General features: G+C 47.3%; 1 protein-coding gene across 2 annotated transcripts in view; it reads right to left on the minus strand.

Moving 5' to 3' along the window:
- LOC122368651 (protein O-glucosyltransferase 2-like) overlaps positions 1-20,601 on the minus strand; it is a 109,647-nt gene that overhangs the window by 63,953 nt on the left and 25,093 nt on the right. Inside the window, exon 2 of one of the 2 annotated variants that reach the window (XM_043342805.1) lies at positions 18,171-18,373. The exons of the other annotated variant lie outside the window; for it this stretch is intronic. The gene's annotated coding sequence lies outside the window, so the exon portion shown is untranslated. The remainder of the gene's footprint in view (positions 1-18,170; positions 18,374-20,601) is intronic. 2 annotated transcript variants of the gene reach the window in all.

The raw sequence follows: 20,601 nt of genomic DNA on the forward strand, positions 1-20,601 counted from the left end.
CGTGAAGATTTTGGCGACTGCGACTCCGACTCTGGCTTGAACTGCACCCTCCAAACGAGTCTGACCTCACAGGCATTCTCAGAAAGGTACTCCCCCCCCCCATTTTTTTCCGACTCCAAAATCTCATCGGAACTGTATCGATCTCAGGAGGTGCCCGGTCCGAGGTTGGGGGGGGGGGCAAGCTGCCCCGCTTGCACCCCCCCCCCCCCCCGTGGCGACGCTAATGGCTCAGTGTCACCAAAAACTGCCGAGAAAACAAGCAATTACCATATAATCTATAGATTCCAATCAATAATCTATCGAAAATAACGTAATTGATTGCTTTATCAGCAGCAGTTCTTTGACCGCTTCATTGTTTACCTACCGTCCGGTCACGTGTTCTCGGAAGAGAAAAAAAAAAGACACTGTGGCCTCTGTCACGGTCCCTGACCAACTGCACCGCTCCTCATCATCAAAATGCATCGCAGCGGCGGCCCCTCCTACTTGGCAAACAAATCGATGTTCTCCTTTCTATTCATGCTGCACGCATGACGTCGGATCCGCCCGGGGCGCTGTGACAGCGAGGAGCTGAGTTGTATAGCCACAAGTGCAACCTCTGTGACGGCGGGGCTGACATAGGTCTATTGACCCCTTGTTTCGCCGGCCCTTGACGTCGCGACACGCGGTGGGTATTCTCTCTGTTCGCGGTGTGGCAGGCCCAGCGCTGCCCGTGCTCATCACGGGCCGAGGAGGTCTGTTCAGACCTCGGCTGGACGTGACCGGCGTCCTCTGATGGCGCTGTCTGCGGCGGATGTGGCGAGCTGCGCCGGCCAGCTGGCGGCCGCGCACGGCTGGCCGGCCGCCGAGCTGCACTGGCAGCCGCCCGATCCCGTCTGGCTGCTGCCGGCGCTGCTGCTGCAGCTCTCCGGACGGGCCGTGTTCGCGCGCCGCTCCCCGGCCGGCGCCGGCGGCGGCGGCGGCACCATCCAGCTGGCGGCGCCCGAGCGGGCGGCGCCGGTGCGGCCGCTGCTGCTGCTGCCGCCCAGTCCGGTGCCGCTGGACCGGCTGCAGCGGCTGGCCGGCCGGCTGAGCGGCGCCGAGCTGCTGCAGCCCGACTCGGGCCGCCTGCTGCGCGTGACGCACCACGCCGACTCCGGGCCGCTGGTGACCACCGTCGGCCACTGCCGGGCCGGCCGGCTGAGCCCGCTGCCGCTGCCGGCGCCACCTCCGGCCGGCTTGAGGGACCTCCGAGTCGTCAACAAAACATACAGAGTCGCCAATTTCCTCTTTTTCTACCCGAACCCACCGTCTGTGCATTCCAGTGACGCTTTAGCGACAGACATATTCGACGTTCTTCAGGAAGCCATGGGATTCCGCATGAACGAGATTGTCATCACTACCAACCATTTGGACAACTTCTTCCAGCTATTTGAGAATGGTTCGGTTGATTTTGCCACCAACTTTTTCAGCTCGACATGGGAAAGGCATCGGATTGTGCACTTTTCGATACTCGTCATCCAATATGCGAATCGAATGTTCGTGAGAACTCCGGAGCCAGAGTCGTCGCCGTCGTTCGGCAGTAGTTTGGAGAACGTCCGGCTGCGCGCGCTGGCCGTCGGCCTGCTGCTGCTGGCCGCCGCCGGCGGGTACCTGGCGCTGCGGCCCAGCGGCGCCGCCGTCTCGCGCCTCTCCACAGTCTGCCTGCTGGCGCTCGGCTCATTCTGCACCCGCTGTGAGCCGCTGCGGCCCGGCCGGCTCTCGCAGTGCGTGGCTGCTGCCGCGGTGCTCGGCGTCGGCATGCTGTCGTTCCAGTTCTACACGGCCGACCTGCTGTCGCAGGTGACCATGGAGCGGGCGTGCATGCCGTTTGCGCAGCCGGACGACGTCACCCGGCTGGAGGACTGGGAGTGGGCCGTGCTTTCTCGCTCGGCAGCGGAAAACGCGCTGCAGAACTTCCCCCAGCCCGGCATGGACTTCAGATCATCCATGTCACAGTCGCTGAACATCAGCCTTTCAGAGTGGGTGCCCAGGGCGACCGAGCGCAAGTTCGCCTTCTTCCTGTCATCAGTGGATATCCTACAGATGTGCTCGTGGAACGAGTGCCCTTCCGTTTGCCCCTTCCCGCAGCACCTGTCCAGGCACTGGGGAGGGCTACCGTTCCGGCGCGGTCTGGCCGAGAAGCGCGCCTTCGACGCCGCCCTGCTGCGACTCATGGAGACGGGTGTGCTGGACCGGCTGAGGCGGCGCCGACTGCCCGAGCGGCTGTTGCGCGGCCTGCGGCGCTGTGACCTGGAGGCGCGGCCGCGCTCCCACTGGTCGCCGCTCGGCCTCTCCGAGTGCAGGCCCGTGCTGGAGGTGCTGCTCGCCGGCGCCGGCGTCGCGCTGCTGCTGCTGCTGCTCGAGACGATGGCGCACAGGCTGAGTAATAAGCGCAACGCCTACGAAGAGCAAGCGACACATTCACCCACCGGAGAAAGCAGCAGCGGCAAGGCCGTAAAAGAGAGCAGCGGTGACAAATGAAGGAGTGGCTCGCCAGATAAGTGCGCCTATATGTAGGTATTGTGCAGTTGCGTTTACATAGACAGCGCATGCATTGCGCGACACGTGTCGCAGGAGCACTGCAGATGGTGCACCTCCAAAAGGAGTTAGAAACTGAAGCCGTTGGCTTAGCTGTATTGCACCATTGTAGTGAATTTAATAAACACTGAGCGAGTTTATGGGCGAGTGCTCGGTAAATAGGTAGAACACCGTCATTGTCGTTCACACGGAGTCCCGCGGACATCTTCACGGAGCCTGTTCGGCAGCATGCGTGGTATTTGTCCAAGCCCTTCGGACCTGGTGTCGAAACGGGCGGACCGATCTCGATATGAGTGGCATCCATACATGGGCGCGCTGTGCTTTAGATTTTACGCCATGGGCAGGATTAAAGTTGTCTGGTTACCTATATCCTTCACATTTCATAAAGGTAGGTAGGCACTAGGCAGATATCAACTGACGTGCCACGTAGAGAGGAGCAGTGGTGATAAAGTTGTTCTCCTAATTCTTACTTTGAAATGTAAAAGCATGCCCTTTACGGCATCTGGGAACGTCAGTGGCTGGCGTTCCGTATTCCAGTTCGTGCGCAACCGTTCCACATCCGTAACCGATAGCACCCTGGTACACTCGGGGGCAGATTGATGTTCTACAATTCTTCATCCACCGGTCTGCTATGGCTCAGCAGTCAGCATTGGCAGCAGCCGCCTGGTACCGGTAGATTGTGCCGCTTCACTTACTTGTCAAGCGGCACAGCCTACCCACACCGTATGACACCGGTCTGGGTCGGTGGCTAGAAGGCGATGTGGGTCGCCTGTGACGTCAGCGCAGCGGTGAGGGCCGAGCCCGGAGGCATGGCTCGGGTCGGCGCGGTGCGGCGGCTGGCGAGGGCTGGGGAGTGAGGCGGGGTGGGAGCATGGACCATCGCGCGGCTGAGCGAGTGTAGTTAAACCTCGCCCATGTAGTTGGTGCAACCCCCCCCCCCCCTGATGCTTTTCGAAATAGTGCAAAATCGGCGACGCGCAGCGCCGCCAAATTTTGGGTACCTTATGGGGCAAACCTTGCGCATCTTTTGATAAAAAAAAAATTGACCGGTTCATGTCAGGTCACGGAGTTATGACGTCACAAAGGGAACAGCCTCCGGCCGGATTTTCACAAACTGAGTGCCAACGCCCGAGGTTTCCTGCCGGTGGTACGGACATCGGTTGATGGATCGTGATGAAACTTCCCATGCATGTTGGGGCAAGTATTGGCTATCAATTATCATAGGGGAAGTTGGGGCAATGCCGGAGTTGGGGCAAAGCCGAAATTCGAGATATTTCTAAAACCGTACGACATGGATGCCACGTATCAGTGATGCTCTGAAGCTTAACCCTCGCATGTGTGCGGCGTTTGCCAGCTTCTAATGTGTAGGGGGGGGGGTCGGTTGGACCCCCCCCCCCTTGCCGTTTGGCCCCTGATCGAGCTAGAGCTTCGCGGAAAAAACGAGCGTGTTGCCCGTGACGAGAGGAAGCCGATGATACCCAATTTTAAGGTCCTAGGTCATTGGTTGACCTTCCAGGTCAGGTCAATGACCCAAAGTCGGGAAAATCGGGACCTGTTAGAAAGTCGTAAAGTGTGGCTGCTAAGGGGTTTTTCGGGGTGCTGATCACGAATATCGTGTTAGTTTTGATCACAGATGATGTCTTGAAGCATTTAGACCAGGTCGGGTCAGGTCAGGTCAGGTCAACCAGTAGGCGTCGTGACGGGTATTCGTAGTACGTGTCAACCGCCTCTGACAGCTTCGTAACATGATACGAAGTCACCAAAACTACTTCGTAAATGTTCAAATGGTTGCTAAATTCGAATTCAGCTCCAAAAACTAGCCTAGAAACATGTAAAACTCGAAAAAGTGACCCGAGGTCACCCGAGGTCACCAAAGGTCAATGACCTGACCTGACCTTCAGGTGACCTTGACACACACGGGAGTAACATCAAATCACATGTTTAAACGTTTGAAACCACGAAAAGCTTGCAAACACGCGGCTAGTGCGAGCCGACATACGCGAAATCGCGATTCCGGCCAAACATGGTCTCGGAAAAGAGGTCACAGGTCAAAGGTCATTTGGGTCAGGGTCATGAAATTTTCAGGGTAGGTGTAAAATTGATCAATGCGAGGGTACTGAGAGTTTCGTCGCGATCGGCCGCTTTTTACGCGAGTTATTCGCGAAAAACCATTGGGGGGGTCCATCCGACCCCCCCCCCCCCCTACACATGCGAGGGTTAAAGGGACCATCCCACCTTAACATTAGTTTTGAGTTGAGATAGCCAAGTTTGCGGCCAGGCTCAGAAACCACCATTTATCCTGGTCGCAACCCCCGCAGCTTTATGGTGTTCAAGAAATTTCTTCCCTTTACTTGCAGGGTGGGACCAGCTTAGTCCCTATCTCTTAACCATTAGCGGTTTCTTGATGACGTCAGCGGTCATTTCAACGCCCGCCATTCCTTGAACCCGAGTTTTGCTGACCTTGAGCTCCCTTTTTTATCAACGTGAAATCCGTCGTCGGCCTATTGCTTTTCATTTTAATTTGAATATTAGAAGATACCCACCACTGGAACTTGGACTGATATTATACCAAGGCCGAAGATGATCAAGCTGCCTGCTATATCTGGAGCTTGGTGTTCAACTTCAACATGGAATAAAAAACAAAATATCAAAGCAAACTGGATATGGTACTGCAAGTTAAAGTCCAAAGAAATTTGAAGAGCTGACAATTGACATTAATTCTTTTCCTGCAAGGTTTCCATATGGAGATCACAGTCACACCATGAAGAAATATTTTTGATGTTAACAGTTGAAAGGGGATTTATCTTCCAGTTTTGACGAAAGACGCTGCTGACTGTCTTTGGAAAAGGATGTCGGCATGAGGTGCAATTGTGCTTGTGAAGTGGTTATAACTGGTCTTTTCACAGTATTAAATTAAATGTGCCATTGCAGCCAAGTGTGTTATCATGTAAGGTAAAATCAAAACTACAATGTTGGTTTTACGAGCATTGAGAAGGCTGGTAGGTAACACCTGCCTGTGCTCGTAAATCATGCTGCCAGAGTATTCTAAATTAATTTTATCATACACTTTTGTTGTCCAGAATGGTTGCACTATTGTTTGGTATCATATTATTCCATGTAAATATGGTAGTGTAAAGTCCGACCAACATGTTACCAGATTTGAAGCTGTTACGTTACCTAAGTACCTGTTTTTTACTGGCGTGGTGAATGTCACCTGGATTTTGTTTTGAGGTGCAGACCTAGTAACTCTGACTACATGGGTTTGAAGCTATTATCTATTCTGTTTTTACTGGCCTGGTGAATGGCGACTGATGTTGTCCGTGGATGGCACTGAAACAAATTTTGAGTGTTTTGTACAGTGTTTTAATACAATGCTGAGGGCTGAAAGTTGTCTTGTTTAGAGTGGTGAAAGTTCAGGATATGCCAGCCACCATGGTGGGTCAGAGTTAAATGTGTTGCAGTCAGTTCGGCTTCGGCAAGCGCACGGATGGGCATACGCATCAAGACCTGCTCTGCCATACTTTCAGCCAATTTTACCTAGGTAAGTCTTTTCTTTTTTCTGCCAAAAGCTATGACATTGTGAATTTCAGCACTGTGGCCTGTGTGTAGCTTTCAGGAAAGCAATTCTAAATAAGGCTCTGATAAAGTGCAAAATCAGCAATGCAGCCCTCTATTACATTTTCTACAACATCTTACTTGTTCCTTGCATGGAGAGAAAAATGCAATGTTATGAATTCGTTTATTCACATAATTTGACAAGCATGCAGTTACCTGCTACTATCACTGCACAAAACAGAGCAGAAAACATCAGTTGATCAAACACAAGACATACCTAACAGAAGTTTACAACATAGGGCTGCCGAACCTGCTTCCTCCCACCACAGTTGATGCCATTTCCTAGCACGGCTTGATGTGAGCACTGAATAGCTGCTTTGTCTAATTACAGCTCACTACCATTCAACTTAAACTACTCTCTTTAAAGTAAGAGTGAGAGCGTTCAGTGTTCATAGCAGCTCGACAGACGACAGACAACAAACATCTTGACAAACCAACCAGTATTTGATTTGGCTAATGATTTATGTGCTTGTTGTATCATGGCCAAACTACTTTAACAGCAATAATCCCTGTTTCATCTTGATCTTGCTTTTATTTCCATTTGAACTCAGATCTTGAAACAATCATCTGAAGTGATATCAGATACTGGCTTCTGTTTCTCTTGAAAGCAAGTTAAAATGATAAACTAAGGCAGGAGATGTGAGTTGTGGCAGTAGATTTTTGATTCAACATATGTCAACCTTATATTGCTTGAGACCTCTGTGACAGACAAACAAATATTTATAGTTTTTTGATAGTTTGGATTCTTGGCTTGATTTAGCAGATCAGCTGTGAACCTTGACTTTGAAATCACATATGTCATGGTACCCGAACGAATCCTCGCATGACATTTCTTCGTAGCACAATTTTTCGTCCGCATTTCTTCGTCTACAAATCTTCGTCGGTGCATTTATTTGTCCCTCAATGCTTACTCTTGCATATATTTGCGTTGAAGAAGAAATGCGAGCCGATTTTCATATACCCTGGTGCGAGACAAAGTAATGCGATAGGTACGAATAAATGCCCTGACGAAGATTTGCAGACGAAGAATTGCGATACGAAGAAATGCCATAAGAATTGTCCTGGAATCCTTTATTGGCCATCATATATTGACCTTGATAAGATAAACGCATCATTCGCGCAATATTTGTCGCACTTTGATACCAAACTATTGCTTCCAAATGCCGACGTAAAGAAAACCTTTATGTGACGTCATAGAAACAGCGGATTTCCCAAAAAGTAAACAAAAATAAAAGTCTTATATCTCGAAAACGGGTGAATATTTTCCGGGAAAATTTGGTAGATATTCATTTTCGCTCTTTGTGATTCACGCTACATCACTTTTATGCCAATTCATTAACTTTTTTGAAGGTGGGAGGGTCCCTTTAAGTGACTACAATTATCGCATGTTTGTTACGAGTCGTCATTTGGAATACTTCGGCTGTGAGGGCGCCAAAAGCGTTTTCAAGGTACGTTTCCCTTGTACTACATGCGCCTTTGAAGCTGCATTTCTTACTCATTTTGCTACCGTTTGTCTGGCCAATTCGGTCAAGTAATCTTCAGCATGTCTTTGCATAAGTGTGCTGCCTATTTGAAATTTATACAGCACGTTTAAAAGTTATGGGCCTGCAAATGAAAGTATGGCTGGCTGGGGTAATGCCGAAAACGTGCAATTACGCACGTTAAAGCACGCTACGTGGACTTTACTGCTGTAGAATAGCAACGCGTATTTTTAGTCAAACAAATTAACTTTCAGCCGGCACAACGGCCTGTTACCTATAAGGAATGATTTACCTGGCATTTTCTTATTATATCACACAATTTTAACTTCCAGTGTGCACCAAGCGTCCTCAAGCTCTTAAAACGCGTGTCAGCTTTGATGAATTTTGGATAAAGTTTGAGATAAATTGGCAAAACATCAATGTCGGCATTCCTCGTAGATCATTTATCCCATTTTCGGCTTTCCCCGCAGTCCGGGGCAACGCCGAAAAAGTCAGTTCCTTGATATTTTTAGTTTTTGCGCTTAACGGTATGCGAATTCATCAAATGCGCCTGGTATGTTTGAAAGACAAAAGACTGGCCTCTCGAATGACGCCAACAAGAATAGCTTATGTTGTCTACCTTGCGTGCTACGGGCGTCAGAAAAAAAGTATTCGGCGTTCCCCCAACTTCCCCTATGGTATAAGAAGCTTGACCGGGTCAGGTCAGGTCACGGAGCTATGACGTCACAAGAGGAACAGCGTCCGGTACTATTTTTGAAAAGCGCCCGAACCACTATTTTGCTAATTCTTGTCACCTCAATGGGAATATGCAGCAATATTAGCTTCTATAGGGAGCAAATGGACCTCCCAAATCCAAAAATGCAATCAGATTTCAAAAATTTAAAATTTTATTTTTCGAATTTCTGCCGCCGACTGTGACCTTGCCGACTTCCGGCGCTCCCAACGCACCATTTTTAGAGCTAGGGAAACGAAATACATACCAAACGATAGAGAATTGATCAAGGAACACGATAGTGAAGGGTTCAAGTCGATATCTCCCACCGTTTTGCCGCAATCGCCGCCGAAAGTTGAAAAAAGTCTATTTTTCCGAAAATTTGACCTTTGACCGGTCAAAAGTAGGTCAAATGTTGACCTAGGACCAAAAAATATACCACCAATCGCGAGATCTCGGCGAGAGCAATCCGTTGGTCTTTTCCGCTAAGCTCTACGACGCTCTGTTTTCAAACGCCAAGGGGGGGGTCGCACCAACCCCCCCCCCCCCTGCATGGGCGAAGGTGGCAGATCGCCGTTTACGGGCGAGGGTTAACTTTTGCGTCTCAAGACGCCAATTATTCTACCTAACAATTACGCTAAAGCAGTTGTTAAAATGCCCTATTCCCAAGACAGGCGCCTATCATCTTGCTATGCACATTACCTACGATATACTTGCCATATACTATATACTTGCCATGCACATTTCCTACGACACACTTTAACGTGGCATTGGGACAGTCGATATAATTTATATCACACGTGCATCGAATTGCAGAGCCACATTGTTTATAACATAAGTACGAAGGCCTTGATTGAGCTCATTGGTGTCTATTATTTCGCACAGCAATCATCCAGAGACGTGTGAACTGGGGTTTTTGAATAGCGCGTCAGCCAACGCCCCAACTTTAAGCAAATCTTACTGTTTCTCTAATGTGTGGTCGCAGTCACCAATAGCAAACCGTTCCAACTAGGAACAAAAAATAAGCCGCGCACCTGGGACGGTTTGAACCAGGCTTCTCCAACCGGGCACCATACGACGCTAAGCGTGCATCCACTGATCTGCCGAGACCGGTCGGCAGTCGCTGCGGTCAAATGCGATCAAATGTCACAATACTGTCATTGGCGGTCAGCGGGTCAATGCCATTTTGTTTTGTGCCGACAAAGACCATTCTCGGTAGCGCAGTGGATGAACGCTCATAGCTCGGTAGCGCAGTGGATGAACGCTCATAGGTAGCGCAGTGGATGAACGCTCTTATCTGACCGGCGGGGGAAGAGCGATTCGAACCCTCCTGAGTGCCCGACTTTTTGGCTCCTAGTTGGAACGATTTGCTATTGGTGGCTGCGACCACGGTGACTAGGTATAAATAACGTCTTATTGCGATCGCACATTAGAGCAACAGTAATAATCGCTTTATATTGGGGCGTTGGCTGCCGCACTACTCATAACCCCCAGTTGCAGGGGCGTCGCCGACGGGGGGTCGCGTCATGAAATTTTCAGGGTAGGTGTAAAATTGATTAACACGAGGGCACTGAAAGTTTCGTCGCGATCAACCGCTTTTTGCGCGAGTTATTCGCGAGAAACAGAGGGGGATCCGTTCGACCCCCCCCCCCCTATACGGGCGAGCGTTAAAATGTCAAAATCAAAAGGGGGCACGGTGCTCCGGTGCCCTCCCCGTTCCGCCGCCTATGTACACATTGCCTGAATAATGATAGGTACAGTCCACAGCAGAAGTAATGTGCGGTTTCAGTCATGGGTATGTTCTGCTTCTGAAGCTTAGGAACGATTAACCAGACTACAATGAAACTTTGAATGTAACTTATATGTATCGTCACCCTTGCAGCTGCAACTTTAGCTATTGACATCTTCTTTTCAATCACTCCGCATTAAACAATCGCCAGTCAAAGCCAACCGTTGAGATTGGTAAAACCCTACATTACTTTAGCGGTGGGCTGTACAGTAGGTCTATTAAAAAAGTCCCCAGCACCAGTGGGCGCTGCCTCCGCTGAGCCGAACCCCCGTCTGCCTGTCCCATATCGCGCCGGGCTCAGGTCAGATAAGGTCAGCGGGACCGCTCGGTCCGGCCCGCGGGCGGTGGACGGGCGGCCGGTAACGCTTTCCGCCAGCCAGCTGTAGAATCCAACACACGGGACGGCCGCCGCTCAGCGCAGCGAAACCGGTGTTGAAGAATGGCAGATGTTCATGGCCACAATGATTATGAGAAAGTCATTGTTAGCCCGTGCCCCACAGGAATGCCTATGCACGCCCTGTTGGAGGGAAAATGGGGATTGGGCATCATTCTTATAACTCAGCTTTGGGCATTCAAGTGGCATTCGAAGTAGCGTCAAAAGTAGCAAAAAGAAGAAGAAATATACTTCAGCCAATTTTAGATCGGGCCAGAGCCAGAGGTCATGTCACCAGAGGTCATCGGTGGTAAAATTTTGCTTGGACAGGGTGCGTTGCGCGCACCAGTGCATTGGGTTTTCAGTTTCCATGGAAACATCAACAGACTCGGGAGCTCGCAACGCTAGCGTGGAGCCGAATTCATATCAACCGCCGCAACAATACAGCAGCGCAGCGCAGCGTGCTGCAACGCGGGGCCGTAAAACACCGCCCAGGGCTATCCATGTGTCAGGGCAATCCAACCCACGTGATGGGCTCGGCCCCAGCGGAGCATGAGATCCAGGACTCCCGCCCAGGCCCCCTGTCTCCCCCTAATTCCTGTCATCCTTCCCACTCTGAAATCGACCGAGCCTAACCTAACACAACAATCAGCTCGTTTACCGCTATGTCTGAATAATATTGTCAGATTTAATAAAGGCGATCGGCTTAGCACGTAAATAACAGCAACTGCCACCATCGGTATTATGAGAAAACCAATTGCTTTTCCACAAACACTTAAAAATTTTTAGCTTAAAACTTGCTTGAAACTAATTTTACCAGCCTCGTGTTCCTCTTATCAAAAAACGCTTCGAATGAATCAAAAATTGATCTTTAAAGGTCATTTGAAAAATTTGGCCTATGTTCAAAGACATGACCTGACCAGAAATGGTCATGATGCATAGCAGGATATTAGATTTGTATCGTGTAACTTTACGAAAACTTTAGACGATTTCATAACTTAAGCATGTCTATCAAAAATAATTATGACATGGCTCATATATAAGCTGGGTGTGTGATCATGCTTACTAACTAGTATGTTTAACGCAACTGATAATGTTCTGTTGGCCACAATTTCTATATTTAATTTATTCTCCCGGATTTCATATTTTTATTAATGACACCTTGACGATGTCGAGAAAAAAAAACGCTTAGGAGATTTAACAGCCTGAGATACATTCAGTATAAGGAAGGGTCAAGGGTGCTAGATCCCTTCCGTCCTCGCTATCCTCAGGAAAAAACAATCCGCATCGCCCCTAGTCTTCATGCTTCCCTCTCTGGACTGGAGGTCACCCCACCATCCAACCTGTAATTGATGTCGGATCCATTCCAGGACACATAATCCTCTTCGGGTGACCGTTTGGGAGACGGCTGGACCGTCCCGACAGGGCAATCGTCCCACGGGAACAGTCTCGCTTCCGCAGATCACTGTCGCTGGCTCGCACAACCCAATTACTACACCAGAGCATAGTTATGTCATAGCTCTGCAAGGGCCTTTTCAGACTGAAAAAGATGGCTCCCAACAAAACAAACAATTTTCTCATTCAGTATTGTATCTCATCAAGCACCACATGTTTTCAGAGTGTTTATTATGCGTTCCGTCCAAAAAAGCGCAGCTCAATTTTCTCCCATTGACTTGAGCGATCTCAAAATTGACCCGGCCTTTCTGTCAACAATGTCAAACATGCAAAGTAAACGTTTCAAATATATATAGTGTTGCCCATTGAAATCGCTGAAAGTTCTAAAGCGATCGGTTAGTCGGTGTATTTAGATATGATGAGCACAGGAACTTTCCTCGAGGTAAGGTCACTTGACGTGACCTAGTGTTATGACCTTGAATTGAAAGACTTGGGCGAGAAAAATGGGTTATTTGAAATCTGAAAATGCTAAATTTTAACAATAATTGCAAGCACTATCCCGGCCAAATAGTGAGTGAGAAGGGAGCGATCCCCCAACCCCATGTTTAGCTCCTATAATTGAGCTAGCTGCTAGAGCCTCGCGGAAAAAACGAGCGCTTGCTTCGTTACGTGACGCAGCGACTGGTACCCCATTTTAAAATATCAGTGACCTCTTAGGGCAGGTCAAGGGCCCCAAGGCATTCGATCGGTTTTTGGTAAATAACTTCGCAAAAATGGTCGCATTATCGTCATTTCGATACAATCGTGTTTTCTGTTCTCAGACGCGTCGATTTATATGCTTTTTTGTTTAGGTGAAGCAATTTAGAATGTTTACCCGAGGTCAATGTCATGTTAGGGCAACACAGGTCACGAAGCTGTTGAAAGGAGGACATGTTGCATAACATTTGATTCGGCAAGCTTGCAAAGTCCAAAGATGGCTGTCCCGACTGGCTAGCTCATTTTGATCGGCCATCGGGAGTTATTGGCGAAGCACTCCTATCACCCTAGTAACGTCATAAATGACGTCACGCAAGGTGAACAATGCAAAAGTGAAGCATTAGACCTTGTGAAGAATGTAAGAAGTCACGATTTGAAGTGCTTGAGGTGTAATTTTAGATCATTTCCGACGCCAAATTAACAGTTTCCATATTTCTCGATTTTGCTTGACACTAGGTGCATTGCGGATTTGCATCATTTTATAACCGACAACCGTGCAGAGGTTTACTTAACCCTCGCCGGACCTATTGGTTTTCTACATACGCGCCGGCCGAGGGAGGGGGGGCGGGTACGACCCCCCTCGCCGTTTCGCCCCAGGTGGAGCTAGCGCGTCGCGGAAAAAAACGAGCGTGTGCGCCGTTACGAGACGCAGAGATTGGTACCCGATTTTAAGGTCCTAGGTCAACCGATGACCTCTGAGGTCAGGTCAAGTGCCCCAAGGTACGGTTCAGTTTTTGGTGAATAACTTCGCAAAAAACGGCCGCAGAGCCGCGATTTTGGCAGCATCGTGTTCGCCTTGCTCAGGCGCGTCGAATGATATACTTTTTGTCCGGGTCAGGTCAACTTGGGGCGTTGACCTCAGGTCAAGGTCAGGTCAGCACCCCCAGGTCACGAAGTTGGTCGATGAGGTCATGTTGCATAGCATTCGATTCGGCAGGTCTTCCTGAGTCCATTGGTGGCTTTCCCGACTCGCTAGCTCAATTTGATCGGGAGTTATTGACGAAAAACTAATATGACCTTGATGACGTCATAAATGACGTCACGCAAGGTCAACATTGCAGAAGTGACGCATCTAACCTTGCAAGGAGTGCATCAAATCACGATTATGTGTGCTTGAGGTAGTTGGAGATCGTTCCCGGCGCCAGAACAGCAGTTTTCATTTTTTCCCCATTGACTTATACCTAATGGTGAGGTCACGAAAATGACCTGACCTCATATGATCTTTAGGAAAAATCCGAGATATACAAGTTGTGAGACTCATAATGGATACTAGATCCTGCAAGTTTTGTTTCCCTGTGACATCTCCTCTGGCAGTGAGGGCGTTGCGAAGTTGCGACATCTGAAGACCGTGCAGAAACTCACTTATGACGCCATAGGTCAGTGACCTGACCTGACCCAAAAATGCGGTTGGTGTCAAAAGATCCGGCTTGAATCAAAGGTTAGGTATGCCAAGTTTCAGCTTTCTTTCGCCAGCGTGTTCGGAGCTATCGCGAAAAAAAAACCTATTGGGGGCGGCACCCGCCTCCCCCCCCCCCCTCGGCCGGCGAGGGTTAAGACGCCATGGTTAAGTGACCTGACCTGAAAACGTGGTTGATTTCAAATGATCCGGCGTGAATCAAATGCAAGGCATATGAAATGTCAGCCTTCTATCATCAGTGTGCTTTGAGCTACCGCAAAAAAAAATACATTGTGGCGGCATTACCCCTTCTTCTCGGCCGGCGAGGGTTAAACCTGGGGCATTCCACGTCAAATCGAACAAAATTGGGCTGATTTGCACCTTACCACCGGCGATTTGTATATAACTTGGTAGACGGATTCACCTATCCCTCCTAACAATTAATATGAGTGTTTTTTTTTTTTTGCATTTCTACCCGGAATTGTAAAATTATAGGGTACTGAATTTTGAAAAAATTGAAGGCCGTCATATTTTTGATTTGCCATAACTTTGGATACGCTCGTCACATTTTAATGAATTCAACTTCATTCAATAGACAATTCTTTCGACTTTCTTTTTTTACAAGAAATTAGTAACTTTTTGATCTTGAACTTTACTTGAATTCGACTTGAAATTCAAAAAGTTGAATAGCAAAAAACACGTCACCTTCGATTTTGCTCATTTTTGTATATAATAACGAGCCATGTGTTCTTAACAATATGTGAAAAAATTGGAGTGGGCCATTCATAAACTTGGAAGTAAATGACACATATGTCAGCGCATGTCAGGCGACCGCGCGCGACCTTGGAGCGGCGAAATTCAGTGTTATTGGGAAATCTGCCAGCTTATGGCATGAATTCTACGAACACCATTCTACCAACCAGTTCTGGGTGCTGATGCACATGACATGTGATATAGCACCGCCTGCTCCATTATTTTACATTCTTATTTTTTTTAACTCAACCCTGATTAATGGGATCAGTAGGTTTTGCAACCAAAGAGCCTTTTCAATGATCAGTAGGTATTCAGTGCCTATCGTTACATAGGCAGGCTAGCAGATCATTCCTGGCATACGCTTCCTTGCAAATGTACCTTATTGTTTCGATAACTGATAATACGCTGCTTATTTTGTTGCATTCAAGGCTGAAGCGCCCTAAAATACCTAGCTCAGCACTGCATCCCCTGTTTAGAGCTTGGCGCTTTGGTTGCTATGGGCTTCGGTGAGCGTCTCAGCTGGGTATCGTCACGTGACCAGACCATCATGATCCACCAATCACAGCGCTTCGTAATGCCTGAAGCCTCGGGGCCGCGGTCAGTTGAATGTTGCTCATCCTCTAAGATAGGGTGAGGCTCTTGTCACCTCCGTCGTCTGACAGGTATGCTGAGTGGCTTTTTGCAATTGTATATAATGCTTGTCACTATCAGGTGAAACATTATTTTCGCATTGTTCAATTTATTTTGGTTTAGCGTCGGCATCGGCGCATCAAACGTTAGTTTTAATTTTTAGAAAATGTGTTTCAATAGGCAAGCGTTGTTTGTGTCATTCGTAAGTCGTAACTGTTTTGACACTTGATGACTGGTTTGATAAACATACCTATGCTATCCAATGACTTAAATTAGCATTAACATCCAGCAATGATATACATAGTTTCATGCATTGTAGGTATTGGTCAGTATTTAAACAGTTCTTGAAGTATTTTTGATAGGTGACCAAAGCTCATTTTTATAAAAGTGCTACAAAAAGTAATCAAATAGGTAGTACCTACAACATGAGACATGCGTCGAGTGTATACCGCTGATGTAAATTCATGAGCGACATAATAATTTTTGAATGGATTTTGCGATTTTGATTCCCTACAGTTCCCTTCAATTTTGCATGTATGCCAAAGAACGGATGTGTGACCGAGGAGAGCAGATATTTTGAATTCTACCATCTTACCAAATATTCCTTGATAATATGTTTGCCCAAGTTAAATTTATGGATCAATTTGCCAGAGTTCATAGGTAATAATAAAAAGGCAATCATTACTTGAAACTCTCGTGCGATTCGTTGAACAATCGTTATATTAACCGAGCCGTGCCGAGGGGTAATCTCACAGTCACACCCCTAAGGTTTTCACAGATATGTATCTCAAAAACGATGGCAAGGAGCGTCGCCGTTTTTTTTTTTTTGGCACACCTGTTTATGCATATTTTCCGTATGTGGAGGTTTCAGACCCACGTCTATCATGTTCAGGTTACCGATCACGTCGAGTGGCCGCCTTACCTTAGAAAAGTCAGAATGCTCGCCATAGCTACACCAACTAAACGATCACTTTGAAACTGTCAGCAATTGAGTAACAGCATCTATCAAACGTATATCTAGGAATCCTTTACATCCGGGTGACCTAAGGTCAGGCTAATTTTGCGCCCTCTCCATTATAGGTTAGTGGGAGAAAATTCAAAGGCGCCTGTTTTGGACGAATGCCGTTGAAACCTCGGCCTGAAACCTCGGCTTACAGGTTAACAAGACGCACTTAGTCGGAAAATTGCAGCCCGTAGCCCCTCCTTTTGCCCCTGAGGTCATCTCAGGTCACGAAAGGTCAAGATACATTAAATTGGAAATTTGCAATCGTGACTGCTCCATCTGTATGTCTCTGACGTCATCCCAGGTCCTGAAAGATCTCCAGCAGTATTTTTTACAATGCATTTTCATAGAGACATGTATAGGGCGATGAAAACACTTGAAATGTTTTCAGATCGACGATACAGATCGACTGATATGCGACATAGCCTTTTCCGACTAGGACATGACCTTGACCTCAGGTCAAATTTTAAATGACCTTGTAAGGGTCCCTTAAAAGTTTGTTCGTGTTTCAACGAGGGTAGCAAGATGCTGTCAAAAGCAGCGTTATGCCGTTCTAAAGTCAAAAGTTTTTAAAAGAAAATCGTAAAGAAATCTGGAACCATTGAATTTAGTTTGAATCTGATAAGTTATTTCAGAAAAGACGTTAAAGAGCTATCGAATGCGCTTTTTGCGGCGCTACAGCTCTATTTGTTGCTGAGTTGTGAGCCGATTTGTCAAACGATTAGAGAAGGCAAAATTTGGCCTTTGATGAACTCTGGTGAACTGACCTTTTAGGTACCTGACCTAAAAAAAATGACGGAGTACTTTCGTCGTGTTTTTTTTTTTTGACGCTCTTTCGAATGCCCCATATTCCGTGTCCCTACGTGACCTAGGAGCAGAGGTGAAGGGGGTTAATTAAACACCCTTCCCTTTGCCCGGCGCGGGTTAACTGTTCTCACGTTGTGTTGTTCATAGGTACCGTGAATGCAAACTGCAAATGCAAACTTTTGTTGCAATAAGGCAAGGGCTCATGCATTATTTCATTAGCATTCTTATCGACCTTGGGATAATTGCATGCATTCTATTGCAGATAACACATCAACGCAGAAGACATGGCCCAGGCCGACAGCCAAAAAGAATTAGTACTAAGCAACAAGCTGTATTGTTGTGACCCGCTTAAGCGCCATCCAGCACAGAAAAGGAAGCGAAATTTAAGGCGCATTAGTGAGGTGCAATTGAGAAAATGTGCTGACTTCGGCTTAAATGCTGCGTCGCTTCTTTGCACATGGTGTCGCAAAGATCTAGCAAAATTATCAGTTATCGAAACAACGGATGCGGCTTGTACTGCGAACAGTGGCGACAAAACCGGAACCCGCCATGATTCGTCCAGCAGTCCTGCCACCCCCGTCCTCAGTCCTGCAAGCGGCATCGAAGAATGGGAGGCGGCACACGAGGTCAACGTGTTAAATGAAACTTTCGGTTTGCTCGGAGGATCACCTTTAACTAAAAGAAAACTAGGTCAAGAGCATTATGTTACGGAGAAAACGAAAAAAATCGCAGGCATCGTGCAATCAAAATTATCACATTTGCAAGGTAACTCAGAAACTGACAGGGTGGCGACTGCTAGCGATGATGCAACTGAGAAAGCGGGTTTTTATGACGAAATGCTCGAGCAGCTAAAAGCAAAATTTAGCAAAAGCACTGACAGACATGAGAAACTTCGTATACTCACCACAGTACCTGCATCATGGTCCGCCAGACAGATAGCAAGCGTATTCGAAACGACAGTTCATATGGCTTGTGCAGCGAAGAGGTTGCAAGAGGAAAAGGGCTCTGTTAGCGATCCTTGTCAGAAAGCTGGAAAATCACTGTGCGATGAGACGGAGAAACGGGTTAAGTTATTTTACCTCCGAGACGACATCAGTCGTCAGATGCCTGGGAAAAAAGATTTTTTGTCCATTATAAATGCTGAAGGAAAAAAAAGAACACGTGCAGAAACGTTTAATGCTTTGCAATTTGAAGGAAGCTCATCGATGTTTTAAAAGCGAACACCCAGAAAGTAAAATCGGACTGTCGAAATTTGCTGAGCTCCGCCCACCTCAGTGTGTCTTGGCCGGGGCCAGCGGAACGCATAGCGTCTGTGTTTGTAGTCTCCACCAAAACGTGAAGCTGATGCTTGAGGGCTCCCAACTGAACAAGCTTGCAAACAAAGAAGGAGAGATTTTGGTTAGTTATCAGCACTGCTTAGCAAAAGTTATGTGCAACCCGCCAGCATTAGACTGCATATTTAGAAAATGTGAAGAGTGCGCAGGAACGAAACGGTTGGAGCAACATGTTCAGGATGTGTTTGACAAACATATGATTGAAATGGTGCAATTCAGAAAGTGGAGAACGACAGACAGGTGCACATTGGAAACTGTCGAAAAACAGACCTGTGAGTTCATCGAAGACTTTTGCGTTGACGTTGAGCGTCTCATTATTCACGATTTTATTGCGAAGTCTCAGGCATCCTTCCTGCAGAGGCTCAAAACCAGCGATCTAGCTGATGGAGAGATTGTAGTCATCGGTGACTTTTCGGAGAACTATAGCTTTGTTGTTCAGGATGAGGTTCAATCATATCATTGGAACAGTGACCAAGTGACCGTGCACCCGTTTGTTTGCTATTGGCTTGAAGATGGCCAAACAAAACATCTCTCTTATGTCGCCATCTCTGAATGCATGACACACGACACAGTCGCCGTTCATTTGTTTCAGAAAGGTTTGATGAGTTTTCTTTCAGAGAGACTGGGATACACGCCAAAAAAAGTGTACTATTTTTCAGATGGCTGTGCGGGACAGTATAAGAATCGGAAAAATTTTGTGAATCTTTGTCACCACGCTGAGGATTTTGGGGTTCCCGCCGAATGGCACTTCTTCGCCACGTCACATGGGAAGGGACCGTGTGATGGCATTGGAGGAGCGCTGAAGCGATTGGCTGCGAGGGCAAGCCTGCAGAGGCCTGGCGACAACCAGATCGTCACCCCACGACAGTTCTATCTTTTTGCTCGTGAACACATACCATCCATCAGTGTTCAATTTTTCACATGTCATGAATGGCAGCAAGAAAATGACTTACTTTCCGACAGATTTGGGGTGTCGAAACCCCTTAAAGGAACTCACAAGATTCACTTTGTTCGCCCTGTTAACACACGACTGGTGCAAGTGGCAGAGTACTCCGATTCCTGTAATGTCAGAATTGAATCAGTTGTGAAATCAGTATCGCAGCAGTGTGTGTGAGAAACCATGTAATAAAAGTGCATCCGTGTTCATTGTATTCCTATGCCAAAAATGCGAAGGCACATCCCCATTGCCATGCGTCATGTGCTGCAGTGTGTATGCCAGGGGAGATACAAAGGGAGATTTTCACACATATGCACACACACGCCCCCACTCAACACGCCCAAACACAAGCCCCTCCCCACTCCCTCTCTCCACACGCCAACGTGCCAGTCATTTCAAGGTCACGCGCGGAAGCCTGACATTGCTACATAAAAATGGCGTTTACTGCTAAAGTTATGAATGGCCCACTCCAATTTTTTCACAGATGGTTAGGAACATTGTGGCGGACATAATATGTAAAAATTACCCAAATCGAAGGTGACGTGTTTTTTGCTATTTAAATTTTTCTGTTTTAATTCAAGGTCAAATGCATTTCAAGGTCACTTCAATTCAATTTTATAATTAAAAATCAAAGCCTTATCAATTTCCTACAAGACCCTGTTAATATCATTTTGATACCAGAAAAGGAACCAGAGTTATAGACATTTAAAAAATTGATGTGTGGCATTTTTGGCTATATTCGATGACCTATATCTCAGCGATATGTTATCAAATTTCGAAAATATTATACGTAACTCAGTTTTGGACCATGCCCAGTCTGCCTACAAATTTTCAGAAAAATCGAAGGGGGTGACGGATTTCGGTGTTTGATTTGACGTGGAATGCCCCACCTAGCTTCGAATTATTGCAGATAATGATGCAACCGAAAACAAAGCATTTATCTGTGTCTAGAACGGCCGCTGACTTGTTGGACAAGATCCCCAATCTTGATTTGCTAGATGGGAATAAAATGCTGGGTATGTGATACATATATACCCCTCGATTTGCTCTCGCGCTATGTCTAT

This window comes from Amphibalanus amphitrite, unplaced genomic scaffold (genome assembly GCF_019059575.1).
Source record: "Amphibalanus amphitrite isolate SeventyFive unplaced genomic scaffold, NRLGWU_Aamphi_draft 000964F_arrow, whole genome shotgun sequence".
NCBI classification, from domain to species: Eukaryota; Metazoa; Arthropoda; class Thecostraca; order Balanomorpha; family Balanidae; genus Amphibalanus; species Amphibalanus amphitrite.